This window comes from Ursus americanus, chromosome 1 (assembly GCF_024610735.1).
Source record: "Ursus americanus isolate L20-20 chromosome 1, mUrsAme1.1.p, whole genome shotgun sequence".
NCBI classification, from domain to species: Eukaryota; Metazoa; Chordata; class Mammalia; order Carnivora; family Ursidae; genus Ursus; species Ursus americanus.
This window is the reverse complement of record NC_142127.1, coordinates 45,713,468-45,726,245: the sequence shown is the minus strand read 5'-3', so window position 1 is coordinate 45,726,245 and position 12,778 is coordinate 45,713,468. Positions and strand designations below refer to the sequence as shown.

General features: G+C 37.6%; 1 protein-coding gene across 2 annotated transcripts in view; it reads right to left on the bottom strand.

The window, feature by feature from the left end:
- The window catches only part of XIRP2 (xin actin binding repeat containing 2), a 71,392-nt gene extending 59,245 nt beyond the window's left edge, over positions 1–12,147 (bottom strand). For both annotated transcript variants that reach the window (XM_087861198.1, XM_045780463.2), the window contains exon 1: positions 11,970–12,147. The gene's annotated coding sequence lies outside the window, so the exon portion shown is untranslated. The remainder of the gene's footprint in view (positions 1–11,969) is intronic.
- Between the last annotated feature and the right edge of the window lie 631 nt (positions 12,148–12,778).

Sequence of the window (12,778 nt, the reverse complement as noted above, 5' to 3'; positions counted from 1 at the left end):
AGATTTCCTCATCTGTGATCCATTCCACTGCTGCTCTGCTAAATACCTATGCATTGCTAAGTACTTCTGCTAAATACCTCTACTAAGTACCTTTATTTAGGTGTTAACTAACCTCTAAATAGAGTTGTTGCTATATTCATTTAGTTTGAATATAGTATTCTTTCTCTTTGAGTATCCTTCTATTTGAATTCCATCCTTTTCTTCTTAGAGTCTCTATTCCAGAAAATCCCCTGAGTTTATGTCATTCTGCATTATCCCATGTCTCCCTGAGTTGCTGCCTTTTTGATATAACTTCTTTTCCTCACTCATTATTCCCTACTGTACTCCTTTTTTATTCCTACGGCTTCACTACTGCTTTTCCTTTCCCCAGACTCCCTGTGATTGCCGTTTCCAAATCTCCTTCATGCACGGCTCAGCTACTAGTGGACAGGTCCTTTGTGAGAAGAATGTCATCCTCTTTCTGGGTTTTTTTTTTTTTTTTTTTTTTTTTTTGTAGGCTGGAACTTGAGAAATGCCAAACAAATGTAATCACTTCTCAACCGCAGACAGAGTCATCAAGCTCAGTCTGTGATTAGCAGCGAACGGGAGGGCCTCTGAAAGGCAGTGCAGGAACAAATGAGTCAAAACGGCCACCAGCACCTCTAAAACCGTCAGGACCTCCAGATTACACAAAAATGACTTCATCTGGGGTCGAAGCAAATTGTTGGTAGATGGAGATGACTCAGGCACACTAGCTTCGAGTCTGTCTTTCCTGAAAATGGTCTACTTTTTTCTCTCATAGGCTTTGTAAAATTCCATACAAAGCCAGTTCATGGGCCCTGAACTGTTTTGTTTAGTTCCAAGTATGCTGTTGGCAGTCAACAGGGCAAAAATGAGCAACAGTAATGTCACGGAGATGACGACGCTTTCATAACCTGCAGCTTCGAGAAACACCTCCTTGGCATACCCACCTTTAAGTTGTTTGTGGATAGGCAGAAGCAGGGAAGTTAATGACTTTCTGACTACGACTTTAAATCATTTCTGTGCTAGTTGCATTCTGGAACGGCCAGAGGTTTCTGGATCTGTTTTTATGAATTTCCCAATGTTTTACTCTCTTTCCAACTATCACCTCTCCTAAGGTTAGCATGAGGCAAAGGATATTAAAAGAAAGTCCAAATCATCAAATTCTGACTCTCACCAACTTAGGCAGCTTTTCTTCTACCAATCACCCTTTTCCTCTGAATAATAAAATATATTTAATTTAAGCCTTTGTCTTAAAGAAATTCAGTCTCTGAATTTACACAAACTCTTTTCAAAGACTTTAAGTCTTTGTTTAAAGTGCTTTCTCTGCCCAAGTCTACAAACAACAGATCCTTTAATATGTTGTTTTTTTCTTTGGAACTTAATGGCTGATTGGCTTGATCAAAGAAGGGAAACCACACGGATTCTACATACTTTCTTTACTGAACACTTTTTTGGAAAATCTAAGCAATCGAGGGAAAAGAGAAAATGATGAAATAATGTAACATATTGCTCAGTAAATACCTGCCTCTTCTGGAAGTAAGTTCACTCTTTTAGAGCAGTGATGTACTTAGAAAAATTCCACTTAAGAAAATGAACGCTTTCAAAATGTTGTGGTCTTTAATCATTTAATCTTGGGTAGGAAGACAAGAGTGCTAATGTTCAGCAGAAATGTTAAGAATCCAGGTAGGATACTGTTTTTCTTACCAAAGCTATAGGTTCTTCTAATGTGCTCTAAAATGAAAGGTAATTGGCATCTTGGTCACACGTTTGTACTGTCCCAAATACTTTCTGGTTACTGTCCCCATAAACGTAGGGACACTAGAAAATGCTCTATACATTTCGAACAGTCTTTTAAATATAGAACAGGGATGTTTATAAGTTAAAGTGTAATAGTTTTAATGTATCAAAACTTTGACTCAGTCAGGTGCTGGGTTATTCTCTCTGTCACCAGCAAGGTGCCCTCTGTGCCCTTTGCATATAAATGCAGACTGTAACTTCAAAAGAAAAAGATGATGTCAGTTTCCTAATGAAATGCCGGTACTAGGATCGGTCCAAAGAGTGGATGTAATTGAATAGTCTGCCCTGCTTAAGATACACGTGAAGTACATAGTCAGTCTCATCATCCCTTAATTTATTTATACTTATTTATCTTTACAAATCTGGCATCGACATTTGTTTCTTTTCTCTCAGATTCAAAACCCAATCCTATAAGTGCATCATCAGTTTATGCTGTTTATTTCACTCCTGTTTTTAAAGGGTGAAGTGTAAAAATCACGCTTTAAATGTTATTCAGATTAAAACTTGCTCTTTCCATGCACATTAAGACAGTGACATCTGTGAACAACAAAGAATTTAATTAAAACTTGCAAACAAAAGTCTTCCTAGACCAATGATATTTAAACTCAAGTGTAAAAGAAGGTGAAAGGAGTGAAGTTGGGGGGAGTGAAATGTAAAAAGGCAATTTAAAAATTTAGATATTGGGCTTCATTGTAAAATTCCATATGAAGCTTTAAAATAGAATCACTTCCCCAGACTATTCCTTTTAGGCACCAAAAGCCTTGGGCAGATGGACAAGTCATTTCAACTTAGTGTGACCTGCGACAGTATTAGGACAACTCACCTGAAAAGGAAGAACTCAGACTATAAAGTTAAGTGTCTCTTTGTCTTTAAATATTATTTTTAAAATTTTAGACACAGCATGACAGCTGCAGGTTATCAACCACTAACCTGGAGCTGAGCATCAGTTTCCATCTCTTAAGTCTAACGGTTGTCTGCATAACCATATCTACCCTGATTTCACCCAAAGAATCTCTTAGCTTCATCAGTTTACAAAATGGCAACAGATACAGTGTGAATATGGAAGGAGGGCCATCACACAGTGGCCAGAAATGCTCCTCATGTGCCCTTATTTGGGAATAGGAGGAATATAAAGCATTTCTAAGAAGGATATGTTCGTGCTTTCCCAAAAATGAGTGGCAGAGCCTTTCCTAACATTTTTGCAGACGCGGTTATTCAATTTTTATTATTATCTGAAACTAAAATTCTAGATGGACAGCTGAGATCAAGACAGCCAACTTCATAGGTATTTAACATTTGACATCATGGCTGATACACCGTGGATGACCATTAAGCATTTTTCAAATGAATTTGTCTAGAAATAATAGTGCAGATTCAATGCCCATCTTTTGATGGTTCCTGTTGACAGATTTTGTTACTTTCCCTCTCCTACCTCTTTTTAAAGGGTAGAAAACAAGTTCCAAATTCTGCAACAGAAGTTATTTAAGCAGCCCAGAGATGTGAAAGTTGGGATTAAAGCTTCCAGGAGGGAGCAAAAATAAACTTCTTGCCTGTGAACCTGTGAGTCTCCCACAATGAAATCCAGCTCATCACCAAAAATGCTCCACAGGATACCACATGAGCAAGTGAAAATTAGAACTGCACAAAAATGTTTGCTTGAAAAGTGAAACCAGTCAACCTTGGGCTTTCTGCCAAATTAAATTTCTGCCAGAAATTCTCCTGTTATTACATATCTGGAGAAAGCAATTAGAAAAATATTGTAGCTAAAAAATTCCAGATACATTCATGTCTCCATCACACTTTGGCACAGAAGAAAACAGTACCCTCCCCAGCCCAGTGGGCCAAGCACAGGAGTACGGGCAGAACATGCAAACACTGATACACACACATTTTTCCTTGGAGGACCATCTAATCACAAGCAGTATCCTGTTTGTTTTGTGAGATCTAGGAGGAGGACCTCAGTAGGCTTTCAGGGTATCCCAGTGCACTTCTGAGTCGGAAGCTTGCCAAGGAAAGCAGATGTGCCAGAAAGCCGTAGGTCTCACTCACCAGCAGTGCAGGGCCTGAGGAAAATGTCATAAACTTCACCAAGCCTGACACTTGCCATTACAGAGAGTATCTCTGAAGGGGGAATTAAAAATGCTCATGCTTTGCAGCACTCTTTGCATTGTTCTTTATAAAATCTCAAACCTGAGTACGGAGTTGGTGAGTAGCTTAGACCGGGTACAAACAACACTCATCTATCATGACCAGTCTCCTGAAAAATTCCTGACACCTGACCATGTATAGTCTCCTGGGCCTCCCTAGTCTTCTGTTTTTGTCTTACCACACTCACTCCATCAGCTTTCGGTTTCATCTATATTACGCCCAGTGCCTATCTCTGGTGACTACTTAAGTCCTAACTGTACACTGCCAAACCTTTTAAAATTCAACATATCCTTTTTTTTTTTTTTAAGTATTACCCACAAACTTGTTTCCATTCTCAAATTTTCCAGTTGTATATTAGAATAGACAACACCTGGGATTGTCAGGAATAATGGTGAATGTGATAAGGAGTCAATATATATATTATATTATGTATTACATATAGAGAGAGGCAGCCTTGGGATGGAAACAAAAATCATACATTAGGGGAAAATGTTGAATTGGTTTTTGGTGAGGTGAATTTAGCTCAAGAACGGGGACAAGTGAAACAAGGGGGGGGTCAATGGAAGCTGTACCATTGCAGCTGACAATGGGGTCCTGCTGAGGAAACATTAGGTCTAACATGGTTCCTTTAAGCACTTAGACCCATCCCTGAAGCCTGGAGCCAGGCGCCCTTAACTCCAGGCCTCCAACTCTCCTGAATTGTTCTTGGCCTTAGTTTGAAATGCATGCCCGAGTCTATCACAGGCTCCAGTCCTATCTTGTTTCTAGTCCTCTTTACTTCTGACTTTGCCACTTATTTTCCTGTTTATTTTAGTTCCATCCCTCAAATATGATGCATTGCACCTTTCACTGGCTCATGATCTTTTGCTTTCTTTTATTTTTTTAAAGATTGATTTATTTATTTGAGAGAGAGAATGAGTGCATGAGTGAGAGGGCCAGAAGGAGAGAGAATCTCAATCAGATGTCTCGCTGAGTGGGGTCCTGAGATCATGACCTGAGCTGAAATCAAGAGTTGGATGCTTAACTGACTGAGCCACCCAGGTGTCCCGATTTTTTGCTTTCTTTTCAAGTTTTTGGATTCTTCTTTGCCTTTGCTGCTCAGATTCCCTTGATAAACAGTCTGGTCCCTACAGCCCCATCTTTCAGTGCCTCCCTCCCTCTGAGTATTCTCTTTACATCTTCACTCAGACACTGCAAGTGGACCCAAAATACAGAGCAGTGAGGCAAATAAAAGCAGAGAAGCCGATGGGCAGACTGGGTTGAGGAGGGGACGATTACGCTGGGGGCCACGATCAGTTTCAGTAGAAAATAAAGAAAACTGTGGTCTATATGTCGAGAGTCCAAGAACTAAGTCAAAGCAATGACGAGGTTCAATAAGTGGCTGGGAGCAGCTCCATCAGAAAAGAGACAGAGTCATTAGGATTGAGGGTAGTCGAAGAGTTCGATTTCTTGAAGTAATGTGATGTTGACATCAAGAATAATAGGAAGGTTATTAGGTTATTAGTGTCAAGTGCTGGAATTATTATAATAGAAAGAGGGCACTTAATAGCTTTCTACAACTCCAGAGAGGACAGAAATTTAATTTGAGCTGAAAAGTGCGTCTCTGCAAGGTAAGGATGCCTTTAACAACAGAACACCCTATTAAATCAGGTAGCTGATTTTCTTGCTTAAACAGTTTTTAGTGTGGTGTTTTTTTTTTTGTTTTGTTTTTGTTTTTGTTTTTTTTTGAATGTTCAGCGTCTAGGAAAACTTAGTACTTTATTTTCTTATCTTGCTCTCTGAGAAAGAGATAATGGTTATTATGTTGTACTAGCCTCATACGTTAAACAACAATAATAATGACAGTAATAGCAGAAGCTTATACGACATTTGCTATGTACCAGGCACTATTGTTTAAGTCATTTTACAAATATGAATTTATTTAATCCTCAAAACAACTCTATGAGGTAGATATTAATAGTATCTCCATTTTCAGATGAGGAAATAGACACAGAGATGTTAAATAATTTGCCTGAAGTCATCCAGTTGGTAAGTGTAAGAGCCAGAATTCAAACCCAGGCAGTCTGGTTCCAAAGTCTGTTTAACTAACTAGAGTTCAGCTGATAGTATTTTCTGATTTCCCAATGAAGTGTTATCTGGGGTTCATTTGGAACCTCTTCTGGCCCTAGGAGATGGTGTTTGTTTGGTTGTGATAAACTGAGGACACTGTATACATCTTAAGGATAATTTCAGTTTTAGAGTTAAGGAATATATGCCTTAGATAGGAGGTCTTTAATAGACATGAGATAAAAAAGAAGGAAGAGGAAAGATAAGGACAGAGAACATGTTATATTATCTGAGAAATCTTTCTGATTTCAAGAACTATTCAGATTGATTAAAATGTAAAGATGGTATCAATAATGAAATTTTATACATCAGCTCCTGCAACTTTTAAAATAAACCTATCCATGGGGAAATAATCCCATAGAAAATGTTTATGTTTACTATTATTCCTGTTGTTATAAAAATGTAGTTTGGCACTTTCTCAATACAAATGTTTACAAAGTTTTGTGTCAGGCTCTCCACACAATGTTATGCAAAGAATAAAAAGAAATGTCATTGTGGATGATATTGTGGTTATTGGCCTTTGTCTGAAGATTAGTCTTCTTTATTTGAACATCCAAATGCACTTTGAGAATGTAAAAGAAAGGGAAAACAATACGAAGGCATAGCTAACACCATACTTTACAGAAAAGAATATACACATACATATATATGTGTATGTAAATATGTATGAGCATAATGGAACGTAATGGAAAGAAACGGTAATAACAGAATATAACGACACAGTCAAGAAGCTGGGACCAGTTGGGTTGAAGTGGTGAGATAAATGAAAAGAGGTGAACATTGAAGTCTGAGGTAATTTACTGCTTCTATTTAAAGGGTGGAGTATTAGAAACTATAAATAGTAGTTTTGAGTTGATAACTGCAATAGCTGGACTAGATCTTTTCAGGAAAAAAAAAGATAGTGACTTAAGTACAAACACATGCCTTCCTTTCAAATTTCACTTCTCCGATATTTTACAGAGTAAAAGTCAGGGCTGTTGTCCAGTTCTGGATGACAGATGGGTGATGAATCCTAAAATTATTCCCATTTCAGAATGAGTCAGGGACTGCACTAATACAGACATGCACTAATACTAAAAATATATGGTTTTGAGTCTTCTGGGACTCAGGGGGCAAGCATAGTTTCTTCTGAAGAAGTAAAGGCCGTAATGAGGTTCTGCTCGCACTCTGAGCATCCTGGGATGGTTCAGAGGACAGAAGGAACTCAGCGAGCTGCTGCTTGCCGTCAGGTGTTCTTCCTTTGACATCCCTAGCTCTAGCCCCTGTGTTCCAGCTGAAAACTGTTGCTGGGCTTCACCCTTGTAGCAAAACAGCGGACTTCCACACTATATAGCACTCAGAAAAATGGCTTGGGATCCAACAGAAAGCAGACGCAGTGAATTTTAAATAGAGCTTGTAGCTGGAATTGACAACCTCTAATAATGTGAACAAACTCTGTTCTTGTCTCTTTTCCAGAAATATTCCCACTTAGCAATAAAACCCTTGTGTGGAGAGTCAAAAATTCTAACTTACACAAGAGGTACATTAAAAGGTGATCCTTAGCTTTACAAAAAGATTTTTTGTTGTTTCCCTGGAGCGCTTATTTACTATGTTACCTATGAACCTCAAATTATTTGACAACAAGGCTTACTGGCTAGATATGGTAAGGCTAAATTATTATGACAGTATTGACGACAAACAAACAAACAAAATTATCATCAACAACAGAGAAATATAGTTAAAAAATCCACTCACTTTATAATGTAAATTCTACCTACATTTTATTTCAATGCAATTAAGTTCCTATGAGTTAAAAAATTAAATTAAATGATATTCAAACATTAGTTTATATTCATTCCACATTTACTGAACTTTAAATGAAGAACACTGAGAACATGTTTGGAAACCATTTATAATGGTGGGCTTTGCTTGTAAAGTTAATGGTGATACGATTTTTTTTTTTAGCTCTTCAATGTTAGTAACTACCAAGTTAATGCATTTAGAAATACACATGCTGATATATTCAGATTCTTTAGGAAGATGTTACTGGATCTTTTACAAACAGAGAAATTTCCCAAAATAAATTCTTTTAGTATCATATTTATTTTAAATCATGTGTATGCCTGGAGCAATTTAGCAATTACTTACTTTCTAACAGTCAGATATATCTAAAGTGTTCGGTTCACCAGGCAGCAGGATATGTCCTGCAAACAATTAGAAAAATGTAGAAGACAAATCTACCTGAAGGTCTGCCAGAAAGAGCAGTGAAAAATCATGTGCCAATGAGAAGGCAGTGGGGGAAAGAGCTCGTCTAACACAGAATGATGAGCGAACTTAAATGCTTAGTAAAATTAAAAAAATAAAGCAATCATCATATTTTTAATTTTAACTGAATATGTGGATCAGGTCTCCTTTCTCACAATTTTTCGTAATTTTTAATAGGAAATACAAAACAAAAAGCATCAAAAACCTGCAGGAGAAAAGGACTTTATTAAGGTGTACTTCGAAAGGTATTGCAAGTCATGGGAGTGGAATGGGACTGGGTTGATGTTATGGCATAAAGCTTTGTAGAATGACATATAGCACTGAAATAGAAGTCAAGAGACTTGGCTTCTAGTTCTCTGTGCTTAATAAGAGTTAATGTTCCTTTGCCCCGGTTTTCTTATCTAGAACTTGAAAGTGTTACACCAAATAGTCACTGAGGTTCTTTGTGCTATCTGGGTAATAAATGCCTTTTATCCTTGGCAATATTTTAAGAAGTCCAGCCATTCTACCAGGAATTTGGATTACCTACTGTACAGCTCACTGGCAGATTATTTTCATGCCATCATTTAGGCTCTCAAAAAGTCATTAAAGAGAGCCATATCATCATCTGTTATATCTAAACTGATACAAATAATTCACTGGATTTGCTGATTTTCAACATTTTTAAGAAGATAAAATCTTTGCTCCTTTTGTTGCCCAATTGTTATTGTCCTTTGTGCTTTTACTCGTTATACTGTACAGATGAAAAATACTCAGGTTAAGTTTGTGAGAGATGGATTCTAATGATTAGGAAAGTAAATAGTGTGAAAGTTTTCCTCTGGAGTTCATAGGCAGCAGTTCAAAAGAGAAGAGATTTTGCAGACAAATGTGACATAATAAAAAAAAAAAAAAAACCCAAACTTGGCCTTTGTCCCTGGCTCCTACAACTCTTAGAATCTCTTGATTGGTAGTGTCTTTGGTATGCTAATGAGATGACTCCTGGTCTCTTGTGGAGGTTAAGGGGGAGTAGAAATGGCTTCAGGATGGGAGCTCATTGCCAGAAAAAACAACCTAGTGATTAAAGAGTTAGAACATTCAACCCCACTTCCCACCTTGGAGAGGGAGAAAAGGGCTAGAGATTGAATCCAATAACCAGTAGCCAATGATTTAGTCAATCATCCTACGTAATGAAATCTTGATGAAAACCCTAAACAACAGGGTTTGGTGAGCTTCCAGGTTGGTGAACACATTGATGGGTATGGAGCCCAGAGAGAGTGTGGGGCTCTGCGCCACTCTCCTCCACCCCCCTTTGCCCTATGCATCTCTTTTATTTGGCTATTCCTGAGTTAGTGGCTGAAATGGGGGCAGTCTGTGGCGTCTGCTCTAACTCTGGGAATTAGTATGAAAATTGAATTAAGTTGTATACCCAGTTGGTGTCAGAGAATTGGAGAATTGTTTGGTGGCACAAAACACCACACATGTGTTGTCAGGAAAAAGACAACAACAACAATGCAACATATCACACAGTCATATAAAGACTATGCATCTATGTGGAATAAATCAGTGTTCTAAAAAAGTTACTTCTGAATTAGAAAAAGCTGAAGTTACCCGCCATTCTGCAAGGGATGAGTCTGTAATTTGAATGATCAAGTGTCTGTTTCAGAAGCAAAACAAATGAACAAAAAAACAAATTAAAATTTAATTAAATTTCAAAGTGTAACTTGAATGCTTCAAAATAGGAGGTGGGAAGCAAATAAAAAGGACAATGTAATGTCAATTAAGTTCTGTCCCCCACAGATTGTTCAATCAAAAATGTTGGAATTACACTGCCAAGCACTTATTAAGTGTCTGCCCTGCTCTGTAAATTACTGAATCTAGACATGACTCCCAGCTACGAGTCAGGTCTTAAAAACTGGTCTCTCAGTGCCCAGAGTTGTGTGTCTGTGTGAGGCAAAGAGAGAGAGGAAACAGAGAGGAGAGGAAATAGTTCCCAGGACCAAGATTACCAGGAGAATTCAACTCCAAATCGCCTCATCATAAGTAATATTTTACCAAACAAGTAAAAAGAACACTGATGTACATAAGTTGTTCAATTGTGCTAAATATGAGAGACAGAACAGGGGAGCTGGCTGACTAGAGACAGCTATCAGTGGTAGACAACTGGAAGTGATCTATGAACTCTGCAGGCTTTTTACCCAAAAATAACACAAAAAAACCCAGAGGAAAGGCAACCAACCCTCTCTTCCTCTGTAATCACAGAAGACTTGAGGCCTGGGCTGACATTTTTGCATGAACATCTTTTGAAGTAAAGCCCTCTGTGATCATTAAAGAATGTCTACTTTTATTTTTCAGGTGGTTGAAGGAAGCCATATCTTAAAGATGCCCAACATCAGATGAAAGCAGAAACATTTACTCTGGACTACATTCTTCCCAAACAGCTGGCACTTTGCCATATTTGCAGACATCCAAAATGCTGACTTTAAAAAATGGGACTAGTTGTTCATTTACATGTTAATAGTAAGAAGGTAAAATATTCAAAGATTAGGCAGAGAAGTAGAGAAATATTTAAGCATAGAATTCAAGACTCCCTCATTTCTGATCCAATATTTTGCCACTCAATGGTAATATCTTTAAAACTCAGAACAGGTGCTCTTTCATATTAAAATTCATGGCTCTGATGTAACTGAGGTAAATATTTTACTCGTCCTTTGGCACTCTGCACATGAAATTTTAAAATAATTTAAACAACCTACAGCTCGTCAGTGACCAAATGGAGCTCTGGTAAAAATAAATATCTTTCAGTTCAGCACCAGCTGGCTATATTTAAACCCTGTATTATGTAATCTTAAAGTGTCCTTGCTTTTAGTTGGTGTCTTTAGGTTTTCTGTTATAATGCCTGTCCCAAATCACTTCAGTCTCTAACATCTAAACACTTAAGGCACGACAGGACCAAATTAAAGTGTTCACAGGCAATCGAAGACAGAAAAAATCCATTTGAAACAGTATATAAGCCATGATACCTTTAAAGTAAAATCTCAGTCTTCTCTCTTTAAGTTTGTAGTTACTATAATTAGGGCTGGCAGATCCAGCTGGCAGTGCTTTTCTTAATTCTGCAAAACATCTAAGAACCTGATTCTTTAATCCTTACTCCAGTAATACTCCCAAAGGAGATGAGACTGTGGCTGGGGCAAGAAGTACAAAATCAAACTAAGGCTGGAAAAAGAATAATTTTCAATATATTCGTCTGAGCAAGCTGCAACAGTTGAAGATAATTTAAACTCTTCCTTTCCCTCACCAAATTCCAAGTAACACAATTTACATATTTTAGTATATTCATTGTATATTTTATTAATTTATGGTCATAGAAGATACACTAATTTTTTTAGTTTTCTCTTTTAGCTATAAGCTAAAGTATAATTTTCACTCATGACTTTTTAGCTTAAAGTTTGGTTCATTATTCTTCAACACTAACTATGAAACATGCTAACTATTTGGCAGAGATTAATATACGAAGTCTTACATTCAATAATATAAAGTCATACCAAATATTGTCATAAAAACAAAATCTGACTGGATATTTTCTTTTATAACAATTACAATTTGACCTATGGTCTTCATTGATCTCAAGCAATCAGTGAGAACATATTACAACCCAGGAAGCGGATATGTATCAATGACTATATCACACATACCTTTTGTAATAGTTAGACCTAACTCCGAGTTAGTGAAAATGTCATGTATCTTTACAGTTCTTCGCCGACGAACTTCCTCCCTTGTTTCATGTACAGCAGATTTCCCAGTCCCCTGAAAGCAGTCGTTGAGTGGAGGCCGGCTCCACGGAAGGGTCTATCAAGCAAGTAGACGGGACGGCTGAATTTATTTTAGCCCTGCGTCTAAAGGATGCAACTTGGCACCTATTTTTAGGAACTGAGCTCTGTATAGGTGGGGCCTGAGTCAACTACTCTTTTCAGAAGTGTGTCTCTGAGGGCACTCTGCCTCATAGTGTCCTCAGTAATGTATGCATGGCTTTAACACATGTGCAGTCAATCAAACCCCCTTCTGCAGCCACGACCATCAAGCCAACTCTCCACTTCGAAACGAAGCCTAAACAACAACAAGCACCGATAAGGAAAAGGAGGGATTAAAGGCTTTGAATTACTCTCATCTGCTTGAATAACTTCAATCTTTAAAGAGTCAAGAATATGAAGATAAACCACGTAGAAAAAGTTCTAATGTATCCCAGTGGAATTTGGATCCTCAGGAAGAGGAAGCATTATTTTTATTTAGAACTCGTTCTTAGGTATGGAAAATGTTTGTTTGCTTTTTGAGGCTTCACATGCAAGGAAAACACTACTGTAGTTTTGTATAAGTAAAGAAAGTGCTCTTTGGTTAAAAAGAGTGAGGAAAGAAGAGATAAGAAGGTGTTCTAGCTTAAAATTATTTGGCATGAGGAAGAGCAGTCAGGGGAAGGAGTCACCTCACATGCTTCTGAGATAATAAT